The sequence below is a fragment of the Leptodactylus fuscus genome, chromosome 1 (assembly GCF_031893055.1).
Source record: "Leptodactylus fuscus isolate aLepFus1 chromosome 1, aLepFus1.hap2, whole genome shotgun sequence".
NCBI lineage: Eukaryota > Metazoa > Chordata > Amphibia > Anura > Leptodactylidae > Leptodactylus > Leptodactylus fuscus.
In genome coordinates this window covers 86,236,959-86,251,705 of record NC_134265.1, presented here as the reverse complement: position 1 = coordinate 86,251,705, position 14,747 = coordinate 86,236,959, and positions in this window count along the sequence as shown.

The window sequence follows — 14,747 nt, the reverse complement described above, 5'->3', positions numbered from 1 at the left end:
TCTATTCAAATATATATATATATATATATATATATATATATATATATATGCACACACAGTATTTATTCCTATACGCTTTTATTCTTGAACAAACTATTTCTTAAACTATTTGAAAATTAAAAAACATTTTTGAGCAGAAATATAAGCAGGTAATAGATTTGCCCTGAACAAAAATGTTGACCATGTGCTGTGATACAAATACTAAGAGGCAGAAATTCATCAGTAATAAAAAAAAATCATTAAAACTAAAGGGTTTGTCCAGTTTCAGTAATTAAATAATAGTGTTTGTATATTGAAAAGTAATACAGTTTCTCAATATACTTTCAAAATTAATTCCTCACAGTTATATAAGATCGCTGCTTGATGGAATTTTTTTCTTTACTTCCAGTGGCTAAAAATCAGTCCCTGGTCATGTGATGGACAGTCCATGGTCATGTGATGTACACAGGTGCACAGCTCGTTGTAGTCACAGCACAGTAATTAGATATCTGCTTGGTAATAAGTCATGCAGCAAGGGTCATATCTTCGATGAGGTGACCTAGGGCAATGGCCTCAGGCGGCGCCTCAAAAAATAAAATGGGGGGAGATTCTTTTTTAAATTCTTTTTTTACTCACCCATCCACACTCCTGTGCAAGCCGGCTCTGCTGCAGTTTCTAGGGTGCACTGTAGCTAATGTTGAAGAACGCCAGGGAGCTGGACGTATGGCTGCAAAAGATATGGGAAACACAGGAAGTTTTTATACTTCTACCTTTTGCTCAATCCACTTCTGGCTTTTGCCCCAAAAATTGCAAAAAATTCTGCATCAAAAAAGCTGTGTTTCCCCAAAATGGGACTTCAGCCTAAAGCAGCATAAAAAATGGTGGATGGATTGTTGTCAGCACATTACATGAAGCGGTGGAGATTAGCCGCTATGATGACTCCCATAATCTGCAAACAGAAAGTAGAGAAGAATCTCCTGATATAACCCTCTCTTTCTCACTCTAAAGTACCATACGGATCATATAGACCATTATATAGAAGTACTGCCCTGCATTGGCATGAAATTATTGGTGGAGAAAAAAGCACAGCATGTTGTTTTTTATTCCCATCCTAAAAATGAAAGTGCTCCATTTGTATCTGTCAGTCTGACTCAATGTCCATATGTTGACAGATCAGATCAATGGATATTACAAGGCTAGTGTGAACTAGCCCAAACTCCCCCCTAGTGGTGATGGTGGTCATTTCCTGCTGTCAAAATTCATTTTATATTTAAGAAAGTCTGTCAGCAAACTTTAAACTCCTGGGTCCCAATGTAAATTCTATAATAGAGCAGCTACCCCCTTTAGCTATGTCCTTGTCCCTATAAACTTTTAACACAACTATATAGATCCTGGGGAATGGGTTCAAGCATCCTCATGTTTGCTATGATAAGCTATGCATACCTGATATAAAATGGTTTATTTATTCACGTGTCATATGATCCTAATAAAATATGAGCTAGGCATTCTTCCATCTCTGAATTATCCTTTGTTACTATCCACAACCTTTCTAAAACCATTCCAGCCACCCGTGACTGATACTTCTTCTGGAAAGGGAGTCAGAGGAAGGAGGGCACATCATTGAAGTATTACTTGTCAACTTTTATTGGCCAACTCCTGGCTTGAAAACTCACAGTTCACCACAAAAAATATTTTTGTGACCACACCACTTTAAATAAAGATCCACCTCCTTTGAAATGTGACACCCCCCTTTTCCTTAAAGGGGTATTCCCACGTCACATACTCACCAGTCTTCACTGCTGTAAAATCTTCTTTCTTCCTGGTTTCTTGCATCATTTGGTGGGCGGGGTTTCACATGCAACCTGCCATTTAGCTCCGCCCCAAATTAGCAAGTAGCTCCGCCCACCACATAGCGTGATCCTATGGGGCGGCTGAAGGGCCTGTGATGTCATCAAAGGTCCTAAAACACTAGATGCACAATATTGGACTATGAAGTACAGGCAGGAGCAACTCCATTCTGTGTTACATACAGAGACTGCCTGTCTCTGCCATAATGAACACAATTGTATTAGCTAGCCTGATAACTGGGAGAACAGAAGACGAGCTCAGAAATGAAAGCAGATCCTCTCCCCTATCTGAGATCAGGAAGCTAGGTCACGTGGTGCAGACACAGGAATAGCTAGATACACAGGCTCGCTCCCTGCACTTAGCCCCTCCTCCCTCCCCCCTGAGAGCAGCAGATACATCACTTGACTTTTGAGCAGATAAGTCAAGGGCTGTGTCAACAATGAATTGAATAAAGTGATATAGTGGACAAACAAAGCAGTTTTGCTGAAGCAGTGTATTTAGGAAAAGTCTTACATCCACATTAACAAGCAGTATAGATAGGATCCTTGTGATGGGACAACCCCCTTTATATCATACCCCTTTTAATGACGTTTGCAATATTCCTGGGGCATTCCAGTTAGCATTCTGCCAGGCTACTATGTGTGACTTGGCCACTTTATGTGTTGGTTACATCACAATAAAGGGTCCTGATTGGCCCATAAAGTGCCCACGTCCCACTCCCATACAATACAACTGAAAGCCCAGCAGAATGCTACCTAGAATGGTAGACGTAGAAGTATCACACAAATCTCACTGGTAGATTGTTTTGTTGAATCACATCAGTGAGTATGAAGGATCTCTCCGCTTGCCTCTAATGGTATTTAATCTTTATTTTACCATTAAATATACAGAATAGACCTAGACTGTCCATGTAACAATCTGAATGAAATCTATGAACATTTGATATTTTTATGCAATCCCCCTTCTATACACTAGGTGGTACTATCTTTCCATTGTCGTCACTCCTTAGTAGATCTTCAAGTGTTTTTAGAAGAGGAAGGTTTATTTTTTTTGTAAAATGCAGGAAGTGATGGACACAAAGACCAGTTATGGTTAAAAGCTCCTGAGATAGAAGGAATAAGGAAATAGAATAAAATAACAAAGCAGAGAAGTATGCAGTCATTACAGGTAACAAGTTTTAGCCAGTGGGGTCCTGGGCAAAATTAAAAGTGGGGCCACAAATACTGATATAGCAACAACACCTATTCTGTTAATTCAGAAGACAGTGTAGCATTTCCAGCAGAAAACCCTTCAATAATGCCCAATTTCTATCCATAAAACTATTATAACAACCCCCATTATGCCCACAAACAATTAAAATGACCACATTTATACTAATAGATTTTTGCACCTCCTCCGCAATTATTATAATGCCTCCTTATAATAAACCCTGCTTATAAATAATTGTGCCCTTTATCAGAAATTGTCCCTTATTAATAAGAGCTTATAAGTTCCCTGCCCAGTCATAGGTGATAGGCTTCAAGGTATGGTGGAAGTGGAGGTCTTTGGATTGTAGTCATCAGGCAGAAAGCCTGGAACCCCAGTGACAGGGCCCATTTTACCATAGGACCTGGGACACTGACTCAGCTGTCTGGTTGTTTTTTTACTCCACTGCAAGTTTCGTGAAGTGATTGAACATACTTGTAGCTCTGCAGCAGCTCAACCCACAGTTCGGTGGTTTATCTAAACCAACTGAAGTAGACTGTATGGATGGTCACTACTGGCACTGTCCAGCCCCCTTGTCTGACCCCAACTCCTGCAGCCCTGAAGTCTTCTCTGGTTTCAGGGTCTCACATTGGAGCTTGATGTACCACCCATATGGGACAAAGTCCGTTATCTTCTCCTCTTCCTGGTCTTTACCCATGATCCCAAAGGGCACCTCTACGGGGTTTCGGAACAGGCCATTCATATATGGCATTGTTGTGCCTGGCCTGCTACTGCATCCTAAAGAAATATTTGCTGAGGCACCCCAACAATTGCTGTTCCAATGCTCCTAGCTTGGCACTCTCAAGGTGCACCAATGGATTGTCCATCACTAGCGTTCCTCCCCGCTCACACAGTACAGCGCGAAAGGCGCTGCTGGGCAGAAGGGAGTCCCTGGCTAACTGTCAGAAACGCCCTTCTGACTGTAAAACGCTACGGTACTGGGGCCGATAGCGCTTTACCCGGGGCACAGATCGGGAAAGCAGACAGTGCGCTGAATTCAGCGCACTGTCAGCTTTCCAGCAGTATATAGAACTGCCTGTGCCCCAATCGGTGAAAGGTCCTCTTTAAGCAGCTTCCCTGAAAACTCGGTCCACCTCTTCTGTTAATACTGATGGCTTTCTCTTGACCTCATCAGGGATTGTCCAAGCCAACCAGTTGTACACAGGGGCCACAAACTTGGTAAAATCCTTCATGAAGCGTTGGTAGTAATTCACCAGCTCTAAGAAGGAGGAGCAGCACTTGTTATTGGACACAGGACACTGCTGAATGACCTGAACCTTCATATCCATGGATCACAAACACTTCCTGGACACTATATGCCAATTGTATGCTTTCATGGAGGGAATTAAAATTTCCTCTGTTTCAGCTTTAACCCATGCTCCTCCATCAGGAATAACACCCTGTCCAGTTTTTCTTGTCCAGTTCTGGAACAAAGCTGGAAAAATGGGTCAGTAGCATTGGCGGATAGGTGTCACCACCCTTGTGGGTACCAGCATGTACGGTCCTCTAAGATTTTGTGGCAAGAAACGGCTTCAAACTGCAAATAAACAAATCGCTGTATCTGATAAACTCTGCAATGACTTTGCAAACCTTCTCCTCCACTTGTGGTGATACAGCTGGAAAATGCCTTTTTCTCCACTTAAGAACTATTTCTTTCCCCCTGCCTCCAGCAATGATCATTCACACTCAATTTACTGCTAAACCCAGTCATATACTCCATGCTGCTGCTGCACCTCTTTATTATGTAGAAAGCCTACTAGCAGCTAGTCTCTGCATATTAGCACAGGAAAATACGACTACTAGAAATAGACTCTGCAGAGGGGAAAACTAGTAATGAATGAAGACACGTCATATAATGGTCAGAAAATAGTTTTGCTTCTCATGTAAACAGACATGGCAGGTTTTTCTGTAATGTCATCTGAGACAGCAGGTAGGTTGTAAGCTGTTACCAATCACACACATGCCAACCAAAAATTCTTCACCAGAGGTATTTTTTTGGCAGTGGTGCAGCTATAGAGGGTGCAATAGAAGCGAGTACACCTCTGCCTCAGTGAAAGCCACCAGTATTATTAATGGTGCAGGCTAGTTTGGTGCTCTGTTACAGATTTTGTCTTGGGGCCCAAGAGCTTCACATCACGTGTCCGATAACTCTATCACAAATACTAAAGTCCCTGGTGTATGTACTACTGCTATCAGTGGTTGGTGAATATTATACTACTGCTGATATGGAAATGTAAGCCTGATCAGTTTAACTGTCAGTAGATGATAATACTATCAGTAAAGACCTTCCATATTACACAATCCTAGACAGTTTGCCATATGCCCAGAAACATTTAGTAACACATTATGTAAGCCATATATCTCAGGGGACGTGACTGCTTTCTCACAGAATACAAATGCTCCTTTTTGTCATTACTTTCATGTACAAGTCAAATATAATTTTCAATACACTGAGAAGTCTAGAGATTTCTGTGAATAATAATAACATAATTATCAGAAGTTACATTTACATGCAAGCCTTATGGGAATAGAATATAAAGTCGCAATGTACCTGGAACAACTAGAGGCCGTGGTCCATTATTAAACCACCAATGTATTAAAGTAACAGCAGGCGGTCGACCTTTATTACTAGTGTAAATGTCACATGTAACGCATATAGCCATGTCACATGTAACACATATAGCCATGTCACATGTAACGCATATAGCCATGTCATATGTAACGCATATAGCCATGTCACGTGTAACACATATAGCCATGTCACGTGTAACATATATAGCCATGTCACGTGTAACACATATAGCCACGTCACATGTAACACATATAGCCATGTCACATGTAACGCATATAGCCATGTCATATGTAACGCATATAGCCATATCACGTGTAACGCATATAGCCATGTCACATGTAACACATATAGCCATGTCACATGTAACACATATAGCCACGTCACATGTAACACATATAGCCATGTCACATGTAACGCATATAGCCATGTCATATGTAACGCATATAGCCATGTCACGTGTAACGCATATAGCCATGTCACATGTAACACATATAGCCATGTCACGTGTAACACATATAGCCATGTCACATGTAACACATATAGCCATGTCACGTGTAAGACATATAGCCATGTTACGTGTAACACATATAGCCATGTCACATGTAACACATATAGCCATGTCACATGTAGCACATATAGCCATGTCACATGTAACACATATAGCCATGTCACGTGTAACACATATAGCCATGTCACATGTAACACATATAGCCATGTCACATGTAGCACATATAGCCATGTCCAGAGGCGTAACTACCATAGAGGCAGCGGAGGTGGCTGCCACAGGGCCTGGGCCATTAGGGGGCCTGGTGACAGCCTCTACCGCTGCATTTTTTTTTTGTTTGTTTTTTAATAGGCCATTACGAGCACTATTTACTTGCTGATCCTGGCTGGGCCAGGATCGGCAAGTGACACCGCTGGCCCCACAAACACTATCATTATACTCGGGGGTCTTTGCAGACCCCCAAGTATAATAATCGGCGGACCGGGAGAGGTAAGGGAACCTAAAAAATACTGTTACTTACCTCTCCACGATCCTGCCAGGCCTCCGTCAAGCGTGTCTGACGTCTCTTACGACATATGACCCGGGCCTGCTTCCCAGGTCATGTGATGTCCGACGTCATTAAAGCAGGACAAGAGCGGTGGCCGACAGCCTAGGAGCCGGGGAACAGGTAAGTAACTGTTTCTGTTTTTTTAATGTTTTTATTCCCCCGGGTCTCCGATTATTATACTCTGGAGTCTGAAAAGACCCCAGAGTATAATAATTGTTTATGGGTGTCCACAGTGGGACATAATACTGTGTGCAGGGGACACTATTGGGGTTAACACTGTGTGTGCAGGGGATACTATTGGGGTTAATACTATGTGTGCAAGGGACACTATTGGGGTTAATACTGTGTGTGCAGGGGACACTATTGCGGATAATACTGTGTGTGCAGGGGACACTATTGGGGTTAATACTGTGTGCAGGGGACACTATTGGGGATAATACTGTCTGCAGGGGACACTATTGGGGATAATACTGTGTGCAGGGGACACTATTGGGGATAATACTGTGTGCAGGGGACACTATTGGGGTTAATACTGTGTGCAGGGGACACTATTGGGGATAATACTGTGTGCAGGGGACACTATTGGGGTTAATACTGTGTGTGCAGGGGACACTATGGGGGATAATACTGTGTGTGCAGGGGACACTATTGGGGTTAATACTGTGTGTGCAGGGGACACTATGGGGGATAATACTGTGTGTGCAGGGGACACTATTGGGCTAATACTGTGTGTGCAGGGGACACTATTGGGGTTAATACTGTGTGTGCAGGGGACACTATTGGGGATAATACTGTGTGCAGGGGCCACTATTGGGGATAATTCTGTGTGCAGGGGCCACTATGGGGGGGGGGGGCATGTCAAAAGTTCGCCACAGGGCCCCGCCATCCCTAGTTACGCCACTGGCCATGTCTCATGTTACGCATATAGCCATGTCACATGTAACGCATATAGCCTCCCTCTGTTCATTCAGGAAGTCTCTTAGTGATAAACTCATGTTTTTTCAGACATTCAGTGCAGTGATGAATATTACTGAATGTTTCCAATGTTTTGCATCATTCACTTTTTTTAATGTTTTATATTACCAGGTAGAGTAAAAAATTAAAACAATGAATAATCAATGACATAAGATCACTAGTCATGACTATTATTAATCCACCAAATGTTCTCATCTTTGCAAAACTAGAGACAGAAAAAATGGATAAAGCTAAAGACGGCAACAGGAGTAAACTGGACAGGAATTAAGATGGACTGGGCAGAGTATCCTTGGCCTGACAGATTATAACTCATGCCAGAAAACTGGAGGAAATTATTCCTGACTGGTATAGATACAGTCCTATGAAAAAGTTTGGGCACCCCTATTAATCTTAATCATTTTTAGTTCTAAATATTTTGGTGTTTGCAGCAGCCATTTCAGTTTGATATATCTAATAACTGATGGACACAGTAATATGTCAATATGTCAAAATGTGCAATATGCATTAAACCAAAATTTGACCGGTGCAAAAGTATGGGCACCTCAACAGAAAAGTGACATTAATATTTAGTAGATCCTCCTTTTGCAAAGATAACAGCCTCTAGTCGCTTCCTGTAGCTTTTAATCAGTTCCTGGATCCTGGATAAAGGTATTTTGGACAAACAATTCAAGTTCAGTTAAGTTAGATGGTCGCCGAGCATGGACAGCCCGCTTCAAATCATCCCACAGATGTTCAATGATATTCAGGTCTGGGGACTGGGATGGCCATTCCAGAACATTGTAATTGTTCCTCTGCATGAATGCCTTAGTCAATTGGAGCGGTGTTTTGGATCATTGTGTTGCTGAACTATCCATCCCCGGAGTAACTTCTACTTTGTCACTGATTCTTGGACATTATTCTCAAGAATCTGCTGATACTGAGTGGAATCCATGCGACCCTCAACTTTAACAAGATTCCCGGTGCCGGCATTGGCCACACAGCCCCAAAGCATGATGGAACCTCCACCAAATTTTACAGTGGGTAGCAAGTGTTTTTCTTGGAATGCTGTTTCTTTTTGGACGCCATGCATAACGCCTTTTTTTATAACCAAACAACTCAATCTTTGTTTCCAAAATGAAGTTGGCTACTCCAAATGTGCTTTTGCATACCTCAGGCAACTCTATTTGTGGCGTACGTGCAGAAATGGCTTCTTTCTCATCACTCTCCCATACAGCTTCTCCTTGTGCAAAGTGCGCTGTATTGCTGACTGATGCACAGTGACACCATCTGCAGCAAGATGATGCTGCAGCTCTTTGGAGGTGGTCTGTGGATTGTCCTTGACTGTTCTCACCATTCTTCTTCTCTGCCTTTCTGATATTTTTCTTGGCCTGCCACTTCTGGGCTTAACAAGAACTGTCCCTGTGGTCTTCCATTTCCTTACTATGTTCCTCACAGTGGAGACTGACAGGTTAAATCTCTGAGACAACGTTTTGTATCCTTTCCCTGAACAACTATGTTGAACAATCTTTGTTTTCAGATCATTTGAGAGCGGGCTGTCCATGTTCGGCAACCATCTAACTTAACTGAACTTGAATTGTTTTGTAGAAAGAAATGGTCCAAAATACCTTCATCCAGGATCCAGGAACTGATTAAAAGCTACAGGAAGCAACTTTGCAAAAGGAGGATGTACTAAATATTAATGTCACTTTTCTGTTGAGGTGCCCATATTTTTGCACCGGTCAAATTTTTGTTTAATGCATATTGCGCATTTTCTGTTAGTACAATAAACCTCATTTCAATCCTGAAATATTACTGTGTCCACCAGTTATTAGATATATCAAACTGAAATGGCTGTTGCAAACACCAAAATATTTAGAACTAAAAATGATTAAGATTAATAGGGGTGCCCAAACTTTTTCATAGGACTGTATCATTGTATCAAATGTCCCATTTGTGCCACATCAACTCAGGAGGTGACAGATATGTCCAGGGCACTATATATTTTGCCTCAATTTCCCATGACCTGGCCTTTTCATAACCATCAGTTCAATGGAAACACTATAAGAGCCCTAAAAAATATAGAGTTGTGTGTTCATCAACCCAGAGTAGCACACAGTAAGAGTTCTTTATGGGGATCCACAAAGGAGAATTTCAAGGTCTATAAGACTCCTTAAGATATGTTCACATGGTGGAACTTGGTGCTGTTTTTTAAATGGATTCTAGGAGGTAGAGATCGAAGCACGATACTGAAAAAATAAGAATCCTACTTGATTTTGCCAAGGATTCTTGAGCTGATCACAGAATCCATGGTGCAACTAATGCCCTGTTCACATCTGCTTTTGTATTCTGCCCGGGGAGAGTTTGCATGGAGACCCCCCCAAATGGAATACAAAAGCAAGTGCTGTGCTGTAAAAGCACACGGACCCCATAGACTATAATGGGGTCTGTGTGCTTGCCGCGCATTGCCAACACGAATCATGTGGACAGAAAAGTAGATGAACTACTTTCCTGTCCGCACGATCCCTGCGGTGATCTGGCAGTAAGCACACGGACCCCATTATAATCTATGGGGTCCATGCGTTTTTACAGTACAGCGCTTTGCACTTGCGTTTGGTATTCCGTTTGGGGGAGTCCCAATGTGGACTCCCCCAGACAGAATCCTAACGCTGATGTGAACAGGGAATCAGTCTGATCAGCTCCATGGGAAGCTGGAGGGCCAAAAGATGAAGAGGAATCTGAGGTTTGCCTCAACTATTCTTCATTTTTTGCCATCTGAACTGGCCCTTATGCTTTCATGGAAACCATCTGCTTTGGAGATTTCCATTGTTCTAATGCTTCATCCTTGACATGTCAGATGTCCACATTGATTCCATCATGGAGCATGACATTTTACTGAACAATACAGTGCAGCATGGTGTGTTAATTTGTTGAGCCTTAGTCACAGTTGTGAACAGGGACCTAGCTGCATTCGTATTACATTCACTGTATTCACTGGTTATAATGCTGATGTTTATTGAACAAGATTTGACTTACAGAAATAGCTGCTCTGAGTCCTGATACTTGTTATTTTACCAGCATAGTAAAGGGAATAATGCAATTTAGAGGTTCTGTAAAAGGCAGGACATGAGCCACCCACACACTAGCACACCGAGTGACGCATTGGAAAGTTCTACATATGTCAGGGCACAAACCTAATAAACATTAATGAAGATGAGGAGCAACCGAGAGTTTCCGAGTGACGCAGGATTCTGGATCACAATAAAACAACTAGTGAAGACGTGAAAGGCGCAGCACAGAGACAAAGCAAGGGGTCAGGTGTTCATTTATTGTCACAGACATTGCAGTTGACTGAATGATAATTGAAGTATTAAACGTCTTCCTTCCATTTTTGTTCTTTCCTCCCCACCTTCCAAGAGCTATAGCTTTTTCATTTTTTTCTGTTCACAGAGCTGTACGGCTTATTTTTTGCAGGACAAATTGTAATTCCTAAGAGCTCATGCAGATGGCAGTAAAAGAAAGTCTACAAATCCTCCATGAGCTAAGGAAAAAAATCACATTTGGGACATTTATACGATATGCCCTGTTATGCGTCTGCAATGTGTGGAGAGTATGTTATCCATTAAATCCTGTGGGACTTCTGAGATTCTATACAGATTAAATAAAGCAGCATTGTGCATATCTGACTATTGCCCAATTCAAACGCCTTTAGAATGGGGACTCAGGATCCCTCTGCTAGTGGTCGATGGGGCTCCAAGTCATTTATGCTTGGAAAAAACCCTTAAGTATCCAGTTACCTCTGATTATTGGTGCATTTTTTGTGTCATTTTTCCAAAACTAGGGTTAGATTCGTAAAATAGGAAACACAGGCTCTCAATTTTATTTTTTACCCCTGTTAAAGCTGCTTGCACCTATTACAACCTGTCCATTGTGGGCCCATTGCAACCTGTTCTTGTGGATGAAGAATTGGCCACTCTGTCCATCATTGCTGTGACCACAAGGTGAGCATAACTGTGTAGCCACTGTATACATTTTCTGGCATTAACCATGAGAGCCTTGACATGTCTGTGGTTGGTCGGACACATTTAAGCTTTGAGATGAAATTTCTCTTGACTAGTCGAAGAAAAAGAAAAGGGTTTTATTTGCGATGCTTATCAGAAATTCAACACAAAATCCATGTTATAGCCGAGCTTGTTTAAATTCTGCTCTGCCGGTCAGAACAATTTCTGGGTGACCTTAACTCTTTACCTCATGTCAGGGTTACTGAGAACAAAGATAAGGACAAAGTCCCAATATGTCAACAGACCTCAGTGATGACCCTGGCGCCTAGTATTAACCCTTCCATATACAAAAGTATACATGTCTAAAGCAAGTTGTAGAAGTCATTGTAATGCCATTATTCTGACTTGGATTATCTTTTACTAGTGTGTTACCTACAACAACCTTATGAAAATTATCAACAAAGAGAAAGCAATGCCACTGATGTATAAAAAGTACCATTTATTTATTCATTATTAAAATCACATACAAAAAACAATAGTAAAAAGAGGAGGGGAAACCACAATGTTCAGTACTGCTGAACAATACATACAGGTATGGATAAATGTTACACAGACATCATGCAAGGTAACATGAAAAGCTGATAACATATGTACACCTAGATATGAATAATCATATAAGCACAAAAAATTCATAAGGCAAGGCACCCCAGGTGAATACAGCGAGCTATATATGTATATTAAATTAACATACCAGGAAACACCCGCACAACTCCCGACGCCCATTTTGTTAGAGGCTTAATCCCTTGACGATCCAGGACTGTCCCGAAGAATCCGGGACAGTTAGGAGGTATGTATTATGGCCCACAGCGACCCCTGCATACAGTATTATGGCCCATGTTGGCCCCTGCATGCGGTATTATGGCTCACAGCGTCCCCTGCTCAAGATATTATGGCCCACAGCAGCCCCTGCACATGGTATTATGGCCCATGAAATCCCCTGCATGCGATACTATGGCCCACAGCGGCCCCTGCACAAAATATTATGGCCCACAGTGGCCCCTGTGCACAGTATTATGGCCTACAGTGGTTTCTGCACGCAGTATTATGGCCCACAGTGACCCTTGCACATGGTATTATGCTCCACAGTGACCCTTGCACATAGTATTATGCTCCACAGTGACCCTTGCACATAGTATTATCCTCCAAAGTGGCCTCTGCACATGGTATTATGATCCACAGTGGCCACAGTACACTCGATTATGCCCCATAGTGGCCCCGGCACACAGTATTATGCCTCATAGTGAACTATCCATAAACTATTATTATACTCTGGGGTCTGAAAAATCTCCTGGACTACAGCATACTCCCTGCAGCTTTCGGCCCTCTTCAATGTTGGCAGAGACGTCACATGGGCCAGACCGGCTTCTTGACGCATAATGACTCTGCCTTGGCCCACATGACCTCTGTGCAAGCGGCCATTTTCTCGTGGCCTATGGGCATGCGCAGTCTGCTCTGCCCAAGGCCTAGAAGTTACAAGCCACCAACGGAAGAAGAAGAACGATGGTGCGGAGAAGATGACAAAAGGTAGGAGACGAATAGTCTTTCTTAAGGTTATTCCGACGTGGTACCCAGAAAAAATTGTGTCTGAGTGATAGGATCCCTTTAATAAAGAAACTAATTTTAATATGTCCGTTATAGGGTTACGCACTCATATTGTTTAGACATATTTTTGGAACATAATACCTAATTATCTACCCTTTATTTCCACTTCTGGAATTGGCTAAAAAAAAACAGCAAAATCTGCAACAAAAACTTTTCTTGTATTTATGATTTTGTACAATTATCTGTGTTCTCTTTTCGCAATGTTCCCACTTTGTATAATTTTAAAAATGTTCAATAAAATTTGATTTACAAAAAAAACACAGCTTTTCTAGAACGTGAAGCCTTAGTCATAGGGCCCCTTCACACAGAGTTTACACTCGCTGATTCTGAACATGTAACACATTCCGAATCATCAGCGTTAAAACAGATCCCATTGCTTTCTATGGGAGCCGGCATATGTATATTCCCCATTCCTTTTGTAGCCATTCTTGCTTTGGCTCAAAAAACTGCAACAAAATCTGCAACAAAAAAGCTGCATTTCCGCAATGTGGGGCCTCATCCTTAAAGACATTTCTGAGAACTGCTTGTGTGACTCTAGTCTTAAAGTGAAGCTTTTGCATTTTTTTGTTAAGGAACTACATCACTGAAATGTTCGGTTTAACAAACAATTTACTTGCTGTAGTCCCTATTTTTCTTTTCATGCAGTATGAAAGTACTTAAAGGGATGTTCAATCCCCCATGTTACAGTACAAGTGGTCCCTTACATTTTAATTTTCCAGTGGCTTCACAACAATTATTCATATCTATGTAAAAAATGATGACCTCTAGTACTAAGTGCAACATTGCGAAAACCTACCATCCTGGCAGCGCAGCTTGTTTACTTAAGGAGGAGCAGAACCCTGTATGTTTGCAGAGAAAATGTCACCTTGACTTCCTGCTGCTTAAAATTTAAAAACCCCGATGGAAGTACACGCTTAGTTAAGCATAAAGACAAAGCCTGTGTTCTCTTTAGTGTCCAAGCACAGGTTATTCAACTTCTGGATGAACTTTTTCAAATATAAGATTGCATATCATGTGGCAATGAATTTTCTACTATAAATCTGTCTAGTTACATTTATAGGCATATTATATTATTTGTATTATAGAGATGTAGTTTGAAGCTCTTGGACCCCAGTGTAAAATTTGTAATGGAGTCGCTACTAACCTTTTAGAATAGTGGAATATTTTATGTGTTATGGGGCCCCTTCAGTGTCCATGGCCCGGTAGCGACTGCTACCACTGCACCCCCTATAGCTATGCCCCAGGTGTATTACATGTATTATGCATTTTTAATATCTACTAAAAATTTGGTGGAAACATTTGTAAAAACTAGTATGGAGCTCAGGTGATGAGCAATGAATGGTTTCAAGAACATTGAGACTAAGGAATCCCAATGTCTTACTTAAGGGAGTATTTCAATTGTAGAAATTTATAACATATTCACAGAATATTAACAGT